Source organism: Salvelinus namaycush, unplaced genomic scaffold, assembly GCF_016432855.1.
Source record: "Salvelinus namaycush isolate Seneca unplaced genomic scaffold, SaNama_1.0 Scaffold1090, whole genome shotgun sequence".
In the NCBI taxonomy this organism is placed as follows: Eukaryota; Metazoa; Chordata; class Actinopteri; order Salmoniformes; family Salmonidae; genus Salvelinus; species Salvelinus namaycush.
In genome coordinates, this window is record NW_024057776.1 from 2,086 (window position 1) to 15,351 (window position 13,266).

The window sequence follows — 13,266 nt, forward strand, 5'->3', positions numbered from 1 at the left end:
CACACAACCCCTCACATTAACACAAACACCCAACCCCTCATATTAACACACACACACATATATCCAACCCCTCATATTAACACACACACCCATATACCCAACCCCTCATATTAACACACACCCATACACCCAACCCCTCATATTAACACACACCCATATATCCAACCCCTCATATTACACACACCCATACACCCAACCCCTCATATTAACACACACCCATACACCCAACCCCTCATATTAACAGACACCCATATATCCAACCCCTCATATTAACACACACCCATATACCCAACCCCTCACATTAACACACACCCATACACCCAACCCCTCATATTAACACACACCCATATACCCCTCATATTAACACACCCATATACCCAACTCCTCATATTAACACGCACCCATATACCCAACCCCTCATATTAACACACACCCATATACCCAACCCCTCATATTAACACACACACATATACCCAATCTCTCACATTAAGGGGCGTCAGGTAGCCTAGTGGTTAGAGCGTTGGCACTAGTAACCGAAAGGTTGCAAGATCGAATCCCTGAGGCTGACAAGGTAAACATCCTGTCGTTCTACCCTGACAAGGGCAGTTAACACCACCGTCCTTAGGCCGTCATTGGAAAATAAGAATTTGTTCTTAACTGACGTTTGCCTAGTTAAATAAAGGTAAATTAAAACAATCGGAGGAGAAGGATCCTTGGGTCCTGAGAATGTGGACCAAGAACCCGATGGTCACTCAGATAGAGCCTGCAGAGTTCCTTGAGCTCCTTCCAGAAGGCCAATCCATCTCTGTAGCACTTCCCACCAATCATGCCGTTATGGTGGAGTGGCCAGACAGAATGCCACTCCTCAGTAAAGGCACTGCTTTGGAGTTTGCCGAAAAGGCACCTCAAGATTCTCTGTGTCTGATTGAACCTTCTGGCCTGAATGCAAGCGTCACATCTGGAGGAACCTGGCACCATCCTACGGTGAAGCATAGTGGTGGCAGCATCATGCTGTGGGGATGTTTTTCAGCGCAGGGGACTGGGAGAACTAGTCAGGATAGAGAGAAGATGAACGGAGAAAAGTACAGAGATGAAAACCTGTTCTAGAGCGCTCAGGACCCTCAGACTGGGATGAAGGTTCACCTTCCAACATGACAACGACTCTAAGCCAAGACAACGCAGGAGCGGCTCCGGGACAAGTCCATGAACGGCCCGGACTTGAACCCGATGGAACATCTCTGGAGAGAGCTAAAAATAGCCTGCGCAGTGACACTCCCCATCCAACCTGACAGAGCTTGAGAGGATCTGCAGAGAAGAATGGGAGAAACTCCCCAAATACAGGTGTGGCAAGCTTGTAGCTTCATACCCAAGAAGACTCGAGGCTGTAATCGCTGCCAAAGGTGCTTCAGCAAAGTACTGGTTAAAGGTATGAATACTTATGTAAATGTCACATTTCAGTTTATTTTATTTGATAGATTTGCTCAAATAAAAAATAAAAACAGTTTTTGCTTTGTCATTATGTGGTATTGTGTGTAGATTGATAAGGAACATTTTAGAATAAGTCTGTAACGTGGAAAAAGTGAAGGGGTCTGAATACTTTCCGAATGCACGGTACACACAACCCCTCCGATACATACACACACCAGTAAGCAGTTTTAGGGGGTTAAGTGATCCTAACAGCCAACCATAGCACTTAACAGGCACTGTATATCGTTTGAGTGGAATCCAATAGAGATCTTATCTTTCTAGGATCTGTCACTAACAACTCTCTAGTAGTCGGCTCAAATCCTGTTCGAAAAGATAAGATTAAAAAACTTGATTGTCCATCAAGTTTACACAGGATAGATTTCGCGCCTGGTTTGGGATTCGAACCAGCAACCTTCTGTTAACAAGCCCTCTAACCTCTAACCCTCTAGGCTACCTGCTTCCAGAAGAACCCGTAGAGCGACTTCCTCATGTGGATGGCGAACGGTTCCGTCCACCCGTCGAACAGCTTGAGGAAAAGAAGTCCCTCGCGGGCGGGGATCTCGTCGGCATCGTTGATGACGAAGACGTCGTCGGGGCGTGATCCGGTCACCCTGGCCATGCCGTCGCGGGTCAGGTAGGTACGGAGGTAGTCATCAGCAATCCAGCCGTCCTGGCGCCCGCCGTCGGGAAGTGGTCCAGGAAAACGTAGAGGATTTTGTGGCGCACGTAGTCGTAGGTTCCGTTCAGGAGGAGACGCAGGAACCTGGAGGGAGGGACAGATACAGACAGTGTGTCAACAGATACGCTTAAACAAGTCTGTCAGGAGGAGACGCAGGAACCTGGAGGGAGGGACAGATACAGACAGTGTGTCAACAGATACGCTTAAACAAGTCTTTCAGGAGAGAGAGACGAAGACAGACACACAGACACTCAGAAGGCAAGCCAGCCAGATGGACAGACAGCCAGCCAGATGGACAAACAGACAGCCAGCCATCTCATCATCCTGTCCACTCGTCGAAGTGGTCGTCTCTCTCCGTCGGAGGAGAAGTTGGAGGCAAACAGACACAAAGCCAGCAAGACAGACAGACAGACGCATATATAGCTATGTCCACTCACCGTAGTGGTCGTCTCTCTCCGTAGGCGGTGAAGTTAGACTCACACACCAGGAACAGATCCACAGCCTGGGTCAACTCGTGGAACCTCACGTGGAGAAGATCAAACTCATGGTTCACGTTGATGGCGTTGATCACCCTCCTGGGTCTCTCTCTGGGCGTCAGTCTCTCCTTAGTGGGCAGGTTAGAGTGGTAGACCATGGTAGGTACCCCACAGTAGGGCCCGTGCCACCCCGGCCGACACACACATTTTACCAGACGTTTGCCTCCTCGTCCTCTTGATTTGGCCTTGGGAGGCATGGAGGTGCCGGAGGACGACGGATGGAGTGGTTGTTGGTGGGATTGGTTCAGGACCGCCAGGGGCTTACGTTGCCCAGGGGAGCCTGCTCGAGATCCTACCCCAGTACCAGTCACAGTAGGCCACCCGGGTCGTGCCGCGTCATCCCTGGGGGTGGCGACCTCCGTCCCCTGGCGGAAGCAGAGGGCTCCGGCTTTAGTGCGGACGAAGTAGGAGGTGGGGTCGTCCTGGAGCTGGTGGGTGCGGGTGTGGATGTCCCCCAGGGTTTCTAAGGGGTCCGGGGATGGAGCCTTGGAGGGCACCACCTGGTCATCGATCCCAGCCGAGGCCTTTTCCTCTGGGGCGTAAGGTCTGACAGGGTGGGCTGGGTGGCTGGGGTACCAGGGCTTGAAGTGGAGGTCCTCACCTTCACGCTCCTGAGGAAGACAAGACAAAGAGGGGACTGTTTAGCACTTTACTTGTCCTCACAGATCAATCTAGAGAAACTTTATTAGGGCTCTTTACATTCTGCATCGCTGAAGGGTTACAGATAGAAATGTTATTTCCGATTGAGCCGGCATATGCAGCATTTACCATGAATACAGTCTGCTCTATTGCGGGAACATTGCCTTTAATTCTTAGGGATAGGCGTCCCATCAACAGGGAAATCATGCTGAACTTAATCAAATCAAATGTCATTTGTCACAAGCACGGAATACGCCCTTAACCAACAATGCAGTTTTAAGAAAATTATTTACTAAATAAATTAAAAAGTTACACAATAAATTAACAAAAACGAGGCTATTTACAGGGGGTACCGGTACTGAGTCAATGTGCGGGGGTACAGGTTAGTTGAGGTAATTTGTACATGTAGGTAGGGGTAAAGTGAATATGTATAGATAATAAACAGAGAGTACCAGCAGTGTAAAAACAAAAAGGGGGGGGTGTCAATGTAAATAGTCCGGGTGGCCATTTGATTAATTGTTCAGCAGTCTTATGGTTGGGGGTAGATGCTTTTTAAGAAGCCTTTTGGACCTAGACTTGACACTCCGGTACCGCTTGCCGTACGGTAGCAGATAGAACAGTCTATGACAGGGGTGGCTGGAGTCGGACAATTTTTGGGGTCTTCCTCTGACACCGCCTAGTATATAGGTCCTGGATGGCAGGAAGCTTGGCCCCAGTGATGTACTGAGCCATATGCACTACCCTCTGTAGCGCCTTATGGTCTGATGCCGAGCAGTTGCCAAACCAGGCGGCGATGCAACCTGTCTGAATGCTCTCGATGGTGCAACTGTAGACTTTCTTGGTGGGTTTGTACCATGATAGTTTGTTGGTGATGTGGACACTAAGGAACTTGAAACTCTCGACCCACTCCACTACAGCCCTGTCGATGTGAATGGGGGCGTGTTCAGCCCTCTTATTCCTGTAGTCCACGATCATCTCCTTTGTCTTGGTCACGTTGAGGGAGAGGTTGTTGTCCTGGCACCACACTGCCAGGTCTCTGACCTCCTCCCTATAGGCTGTCTCATCGTTGTCAGTGATCAGGGCCTACCATCGTTGTGTCGTCAGCAAACTTAATGATGGTGTTGGAGTCGTGCTTGGCCACGCAGTCGTGGGTGAACAAGGAGTACAGGAGGGGACTAAGCACCCACCCCTGGGGGCGGCCCGTCATGAAGTCTAGGATCCAGTTGCAGAGGGAGGTGTTTAGTCCCAGAGTCCTTAGCTTGGCGATGAGCTTTGTGAGCACTATAGTGTTAAACGCTGAGCTGTACTTCCGCAATACGGATTAAATAGAGCCCTTAGTGTTAACTGCTACTTTGTTTACATGCAATGACTCAGATTCCATTAAACTTTGCTCCTGACATTTAAAAGGAAGAGCCTTAATGTTTGGACTGGAGGTAGACTACTGATGATAATGGTGTATTGACTGGAGGTAGACTACTGATGATAATAGTGTATTGACTGGAGGTAGACTACTGATGATAATGGTGTATTGACTGGAGGTAGACTACCAATGATAATGGTGTATTGCCTGGAGGTAGACTACCGATGATAATGGCCTTGAGAACCGTTTCTAAAGACACTCTTTCTTATCACAGGTTCCGAAGCACTTTTATGCCCAGGGCCTGTATTCATAAAGTGTCTCAGTGTAGGAGTGCTGATCTAGGATCAGTTTAGCCTTTTATATCATAATGAATATAATTATATGGACAGGTGGGGACCTGATCCAATATCATCACTACTACTCTAAGACGCTTTGTGGATACAGGCCCAGGCTTGATCATTGCCTTGAGGAGGGTTTCTAATACACAGCTAACATTTAGCCAACACCCTCGTTTAAGAACCTCAAACACATCCCAGCAGTGAGTAGTCAGCACATCTGGCAGGAGATATCCCAGGCTCCCTAGCACTTCCATGACCAGGCATGATCACTGACTCGAGAACAGCTTCTAAGATCAACAGTTTGTAGCTCATACTCATGGCAGTATAGTCAACACAGTGTAGAGATTAGCCAAACTGTCAATCCTGCAAAGTCACAGTGAAGATGTAAAATAACCAACCGTTCAACCAAACTGTCTCACCTCGTTGGGATCCGTGTCCCTGTGTCTGGGTTCCTCCTCTGGTTGACCCCATGGTTGGGGCGCAGCAGGTTCCTCTCTCAGCCTCATCTCCACCCCACCTCCTCTTCCTCCTCCACCCCCAGGGCCTATAGCCCCTACGATCCGGGGCTTGGTGTCTGAGGGCCTGTAGGAACAAACAGAAATGTCATGTTGGTCAGAAAGGTCATGTTGTCATCAATCAATCAAAAGTTTTACAAAGCCCTACTTCATCAGCAGTTCCCATGTCTGTCACACAAACACACACACACACACACACACACACACACACACACACACACACACACACACACACACACACACACACACACACACACACACACACACACACACACACACACACACACACACACACACCCCATCCCTCCGACCCACACACACCTGAGGGCGGGCGGGGGTCCATCCTCCTGCGAGGCGGCGAAGTCAGACGACGAGGCAGCCGACGTTAACGGTGTGGCCCCCCCCTCCCTCCAGAAGAAGCCTGTCACCATGATGAAGGACTTGATGTTGGGGTACGGGGCCGACAGCTCCTTGAGCAGGGATACGTAGTGCAGGGCCTGGAAAAAATAGAATGACGTTATCAACAACAATACAATTATAGCTTTATTTCCCCCCCAGGAACTTACATTTTGGAATTGTGAATTAATGAATGAATGAAGACATTTTATTTGACAAATATTTAAAAAAAACATACAGAATAGCCTCAACTATTTATACAACTACACACACAGTAAAATGAATATTTATACAACTATAGACACACTAAAATGACTATTTATACAACTATACACACAGTAAAATGACTATTTATACAACTATAGACACAGTAAAATGACTATTTATACAACTATACACACAGTAAAATGACTATTTATACAACTACACACACAGTAAAATGACTATTTATACAACTATAGACACAGTAAAATGACTATTTATACAACTACACACACAGTAAAATGACTATTTATACAACTATAGACACAGTAAAATGACTATTTATACAACTACAGACACAGTAAAATGACTATTTATACAACTATAGACACAGTAAAATGACTATTTATACAACTATAGACACAGTAAAATGACTATTTATACAACTATAGACACAGTAAAATGACTATTTATACAACTATAGACACAGTAAAATGACTATTTATACAACTATAGACACAGTAAAATGACTATTTATACAACTATAGACACAGTAAAATGACTATTTATACAACTATAGACACAGTAAAATGACTATTTATACAACTATAGACACAGTAAAATGACTATTTATACAACTATAGACACAGTAAAATGACTATTTATACAAATATAGACACAGTAAAATGACTATTTATACAACTATAGACACAGTAAAATGACTATTTATACAACTATAGACACAGTAAAATGACTATTTATACAACTATAGACACAGTAAAATGACTATTTATACAACTATAGACACAGTAAAATGACTATTTATACAACTATAGACACAGTAAAATGACTATTTATACAACTATAGACACAGTAAAATGACTATTTATACAACTATACACACAGTAAAATGACTATTTATACAACTATAGACACAGTAAAATGACTATTTATACAACTATAGACACAGTAAAATGACTATTTATACAACTATAGACACAGTAAAATGACTATTTATACAACTATAGACACAGTAAAATGACTATTTATACAACTATAGACACAGTAAAATGACTATTTATACAACTATAGACACAGTAAAATGACTACTTATACAACTATAGACACAGTAAAATGACTATTTATACAACTATAGACACAGTAAAATGACTACTTATACAACTATAGACACAGTAAAATGACTATTTATACAACTATAGACACAGTAAAATGACTATTTATACAACTATATACACAGTAAAATGACTATTTATACAACTATAGACACAGTAAAATGACTATTTATACAACTATAGACACAGTAAAATGACTATTTATACAACTATAGACACAGTAAAATGACTACTTATACAACTATAGACACAGTAAAATGACTATTTATACAACTATAGACACAGTAAAATGACTATTTATACAACTATAGACACAGTACAATGACTATTTATACAACTATAGACACAGTAAAATGACTATTTATACAACTATAGACACAGTAAAATTACTATTTATACAACTATAGACACAGTACAATGACTATTTATACAACTATAGACACAGTACAATGACTGAGAAAACACAACATCAGACGACTTACTTCTATTGTCATCCTTGTTATTACATGAGCAACAATAGACAGCTCGGGCAAGACTGTCGGTACATTGGCACCTCACATACAATTTCATTTAAAATACATTGAATATATACAATATAAAGATCTTAATTTGACCTGTATTGTCACAGCAAAAATAATCCTGAAGCAACAGAATTTAAAAGTTTAGTCCAGAATGTTGCTTGATCGGTGGTTAGGCTATTAGCTAGTCAAAATGAGGCTACATGAAGAGTGGAATACTGTCAGAGCAGGTGTCCAGTGCTTATCTGCATTTCCTGCGGGACAGGAAAAATTCTCAGCAGCAAAAGAGTGATCAAATTAAGATCCTACATCTGTAGGCTATACATATAACAATATATTTTACCTTGTAATAGTGGAGGAAGGAGATGACACACAGGCCCACTGTGCACAGCAAGAACACTCTGTGACGTCGCATTTTCATCCTATAGGAAGAGAGGGAGAGAGAGAATTGTCCAATGGGAGATGACACACAGGCCATAAACATATCAACATGACCTGTGCACGGCAAGCATGTTGCTTTCTTTTCTTGTAGAGAAGGGGAGACGAGGGGCGAGAGAGAGGAGGGGAAGGGGGAGAGACAGAGAGTCAAAGGTGAAAGAGATGGAATAGGAGAAAGGGGGAGAAAGGAGAGAGAGAGAGAGAATGTGGGGAGGTAGCAAGAGAGAAGAGGGTGAGTGGGGAGGAGAGAGAAAATCCTTTCATTATTCACTCATCCCTCTTTCCCCTGGAGGATTTCTACAGTAAACATCACATGAGAAAGATCTCTTTCTTTGATGACCATAATCTTCCTGAGTCTAAAGCAATGACATCATCAACCAATCAGTGAACTGTACATTTCATCTAATCCAATTTAATCCTTGATTGGTTAATATAAAATATGTGGCCAAAATCCATCTTAATCCATCTTAATATTTTGTTTTAATACATCTCTCGCAGCCCACTTTAACCACACACAATGAAAGAAAGGGGGAAGAAAAGAGAGGTAGAATGGGAGAGAGAAAGAAAGAGTAAGGTGGGAGAGGGAGAAGAGAGAGAAAGAGAGAGAGAGAGACCGAGGGAGAGAGAGAGACAGAGAGATAGATTGAAAGAGTAGGGTGGGAGAGGGAGAAGAGAGAGAGAAAGAGAGAGAGAGCGAGAGAGTGTGAAAGCGAGAGAGTGTGAGAGAGCGAGAGTGAGAGAGTGTGAGAGAGAGACCGAGGGAGAGAGAGAGACAGAGAGAAAGAGAGAGAGAGCGAGAGAATGTGAGAGAAAGAGAGAGAGCGAGAGTGAGAGAGAGAGAGGCAATCTGGCAGTTGTAACACACAATACCTAGTATGAATCTAAAGTAGCCTAGAAGCCTGTACAGGACTACCTCAGGGATTCCACTGCTTTATCAAACTATGAACAGAACAGAGGAGAGAGAGGGAGTCGAGATGAGAATGAGAGGGGAAAATCAGGCGGAGGAAAAGGAGATTGGGAGAGGAGGAGGGATGGAGAGATGTGGTCCAGTGGAGGGAGGAAAAGTATGAACAAGGGATCAGCCAGAGGGAGGGAGGGAAAGAATGCCAAAAAAAGGAAAAATTCAGTAAACCTCTCTGAGAAATGTCAGCGTTTTGCATTCCTGCTTAGACCAGGGAGATATATGCTGCTGACCCTTTATACGCTGACTTGAGGACAGTTTAATGTTCTCCCTAAGGGTTGAGGATAGGATATGGGGGAGGGAAAGCTGATACTAGATCTGTGCCTATGGGCCAGAAATCTATACAGGCTATCTCTGAGGTCACACACATACGGTTCCATTCCACAAGGCTAATGCTACACTTGGCAGGACTACAAGCAACAACTGAGAGGAAGGGAGGGAGAGAGGAAGGGGGAATTGGTGCGGTGCAAGGGAGTGAGGTAGGGAGGGAGAGATGGTGTGAGGGAGGAGGGAGAGATGAAGGGAGCAAGGGTGGTATTGAATCAGTGTGGTGCTAGGGTGTGAGGTAGGGAGGGAGAGAGGGCGCGAGGGAGAGAGGGGGGGTGGGGAGAAGGGAGAGATGGAGGTGTAGTATTGAAAGGTTGTGGTGCTAGAGAGTGGAATGAGGGAGGGAGAGAGGGAGGGAGGAGAGGAGGGGTGGTTGAATCTGTGTGGTGCAAGGTACTGAGGGAGGAGAGGAGGGGTGGTTGAATCTGTGTGGTGCAAGGTACTGAGGGAGGAGAGGAGGGGTGGTTGAATCTGTGTGGTGCAAGGTACTGAGGGAGGAGAGGAGGGGTGGTTGAATCTGTGTGGTGCAAGGTACTGAGGGAGGAGAGGAGGGGTGGTTGAATCTGTGTGGTGCAAGGTACTGAGGGAGGAGAGGAGGGGGGGTTAAATCTGTGTGGTGCAAGGTACTGAGGGAGGAGAGGAGGGGTGGTTGAATCTGTGTGGTGCAAGGTACTGAGGGAGGAGAGGAGGGGTGGTTGAATCTGTGTGGTGCAAGGTACTGAGGGAGTAGAGGAGGGGTGACTCGGTACGTTGCTAGACAGAATGGAAGCAGGTAGCGAGCGAGGAAGGAGAAGAGAGAAGGAGAGCAGGGCTAGGTTTCCCCCTCCAGTCATTTCCTCTCTGTCTACCTTATTATCTCTCATCTCCAATTCTCCTTAATTTTCTCTCATCTTTTTTTGCTCCCACTCTCCTCCGTCTCCCTTTCCCTCTCTCCCCATCTCCATTACATTACATATTTCCTGTCCACACACAGTATAGGCAAGGTGGCATGAAAGAAAGAGTGAAAAGCAAGAGATGCTCATAAGAGAGGGAGGAAGAATGACAAGAGAAGCTAGGATGTATGAATGTCTTTTTCTCTCTCTCTCTCATTCCTCCTTCTTCTACTGTATAATAAAGGTGTTAGCTCAACGATGACAACCTCTCTCTCTCTCTATCAACTGTATATCTCTCTCGCTAACTCTCTCTCTCCTTACATCTCTCTCTCTGTAAGCTAGAAGACAGCATGAAACGACAAGTGAAACGGGATGAAACGGGGAGAGCGCGAAGAAATGGATGTCTCTCTCTCCTTCTATAACACAAGGTGCTAGGTCAATAATACTCCCATGATGAAAACCTTGTCTTGCTCTGAACACTACACACTGCTGTCAATGCTCAGCGTTTTACAACAACACAAAACGATGAAAATGTAACACAAAGGACCATGGCTATGGTGCCGGATGCTGTTCTTCCATCCCTACTGTAGAGGGGAATCCCAACGACCAGTTGGAAACGTTGCCGTCTCGACTAGAGAACAGACGGTCTTTTCTAAACAGGAACCAACAGTACAGTATAGATCAGGTTGCTCAACTCTTACTATGAGGTCCAGAGCCTGTCGGTTTGCACACACCTGATCATCAATTACAGACACCTGTCCCAGGTCTAAATCAGTACCTGATTAGAGGGGAACAATGAAAACATGCAGTGGAACTGGCTTCCAGGTCCAGAGTTGAGTGTGAGCGGTATAGATTATGGTGCCAGTCAGCCAGGTGCACATTTCTACAGTAAAGAAGAAATGTTGACAACAGATCAGAAACAGATTGGCTTCTCTGAACGTGAACCAATAACTGTAACATCTATGTACTATGGTGCCAGGTACCAATAATGCACATCTTTAGTAGTCAAGACAGGAAACGTTGGAAACTGACAGATATAGAACCAATAGAAAACAGGCTTTTCAACTGACAGACATACAACCAATAGAAAACAGGCTTTTCAACTGACAGGTATACAACCAATAGAAAACAGGCTTTTCAACTGACAGACATACAACCAATAGAAAACAGGCTTTTCAACTGACAGCTATAGAACCAATAGAAAACAGGCTTTTCAACTGACAGCTATAGAACCAATAGAAAACAGGCTTTTCAACTGACAGATATAGAACCAATAGAAAACAGAAGGCTTTTCAACTGACAGCTATAGAACCAATAGAAAACAGTCTTTTCAACTGACAGCTATAGAACCAATAGAAAACAGAAGGCTTTTCAACTGACAGCTATAGAACCAATAGAAAACAGAAGGCTTTTCAACTGACAGCTATAGAACCAATAGAAAACAGGCTTTTCAACTGACAGACATACAACCAATAGAAAACAGAAGGCTTTTCAACTGACAGCTATAGAACCAATAGAAAACAGAAGGCTTTTCAACTGACAGCTATAGAACCAATAGAAAACAGAAGGCTTTTCAACTGACAGCTATAGAACCAATAGAAAACAGGCTTTCAACTGACAGCTATAGAACCAATAGAAAACAGGCTTTTCAACTGACAGCTATAGAACCAATAGAAAACAGAAGGCTTTTCAACTGACAGATATAGAACCAATAGAAAACAGAAGGCTTTTCAACTGACAGATATAGAACCAATAGAAAACAGAAGGCTTTTCAACTGACAGATATAGAACCAATAGAAAACAGAAGGCTTTTCAACTGACAGCTATAGAACCAATAGAAAACAGGCTTTTCAACTGACAGATATAGAACCAATAGAAAACAGAAGGCTTTTCAACTGACAGATATAGAACCAATAGAAAACAGAAGGCTTTTCAACTGACAGATATAGAACCAATAGAAAACAGGCTTTTCAACTGACAGATATAGAACCAATAGAGAACAGAAGGCTTTTCTGAACGTGTATCACTTTATACTGTCTACTGTATCTACAGCCTGGTGCCAGGTACCAAAGGCCACATCAGAGGGCAGGAAATGTTGCTGTTAGAGAGGAAATGTTGCTGTTAGAGAGGAAATGTTACAGTTAGAGAGGAAATGTTGCAGTTAGAGAGGAAATGTTGCTGTTAGAGAGGAAATGTTGCTGTTAGAGAGGAAATGTTACAGTTAGAGAGGAAATGTTGCAGTTAGAGAGGAAATGTTGCTGTTAGAGAGGAAATGTTGCTGTTAGAGAGGAAATGTTGCAGTTAGAGAGGAAATGTTGCAGTTAGAGAGGAAATGTTACAGTTAGAGAGGAAATGTTGCAGTTAGAGAGGAAATGTTGCTGTTAGAGAGGAAATGTTGCAGTTAGAGAGGAAATGTTGCTGTTAGAGAGGAAATGTTGCTGTTAGAGAGGAAATGTTGCAGTTAGAGAGGAAATGTTGCTGTTAGAGAGGAAATGTTGCAGTTAGAGAGGAAATGTTGCTGTTAGAGAGGAAATGTTGCAGTTAGAGAGGAAATGTTGCTGTTAGAGAGGAAATGTTACAGTTAGAGAGGAAATGTTGCAGTTAGAGAGGAAATGTTGCTGTTAGAGAGGAAATGTTGCTGTTAGAGAGGAAATGTTGCAGTTAGAGAGGAAATGTTGCTGTTAGAGAGGAAATGTTGCAGTTAGAGAGGAAATGTTGCTGTTAGAGAGGAAATGTTGCTGTTGGAGAGGAAATGTTGCAGTTAGAGAGGAAATGTTGTAGTTAGAGAGGAAATGTTTCTGTTAGAGAGGAAATGTTACAGTTAGAGAGGAAATGTTGCTGTTAGAGAGGAAATGTTGCAGTTAGAGAGGAAATGTTGCTGTTAGA

The 13,266-nt window shown here is 44.0% G+C and overlaps 1 pseudogene; it reads right to left on the bottom strand.

Annotated features, from left to right (window-relative positions):
- Positions 1 to 1,921: 1,921 nt before the first annotated feature.
- The window catches only part of LOC120035685, a 70,006-nt pseudogene continuing 58,661 nt past the window's right edge, over positions 1,922 to 13,266 (bottom strand).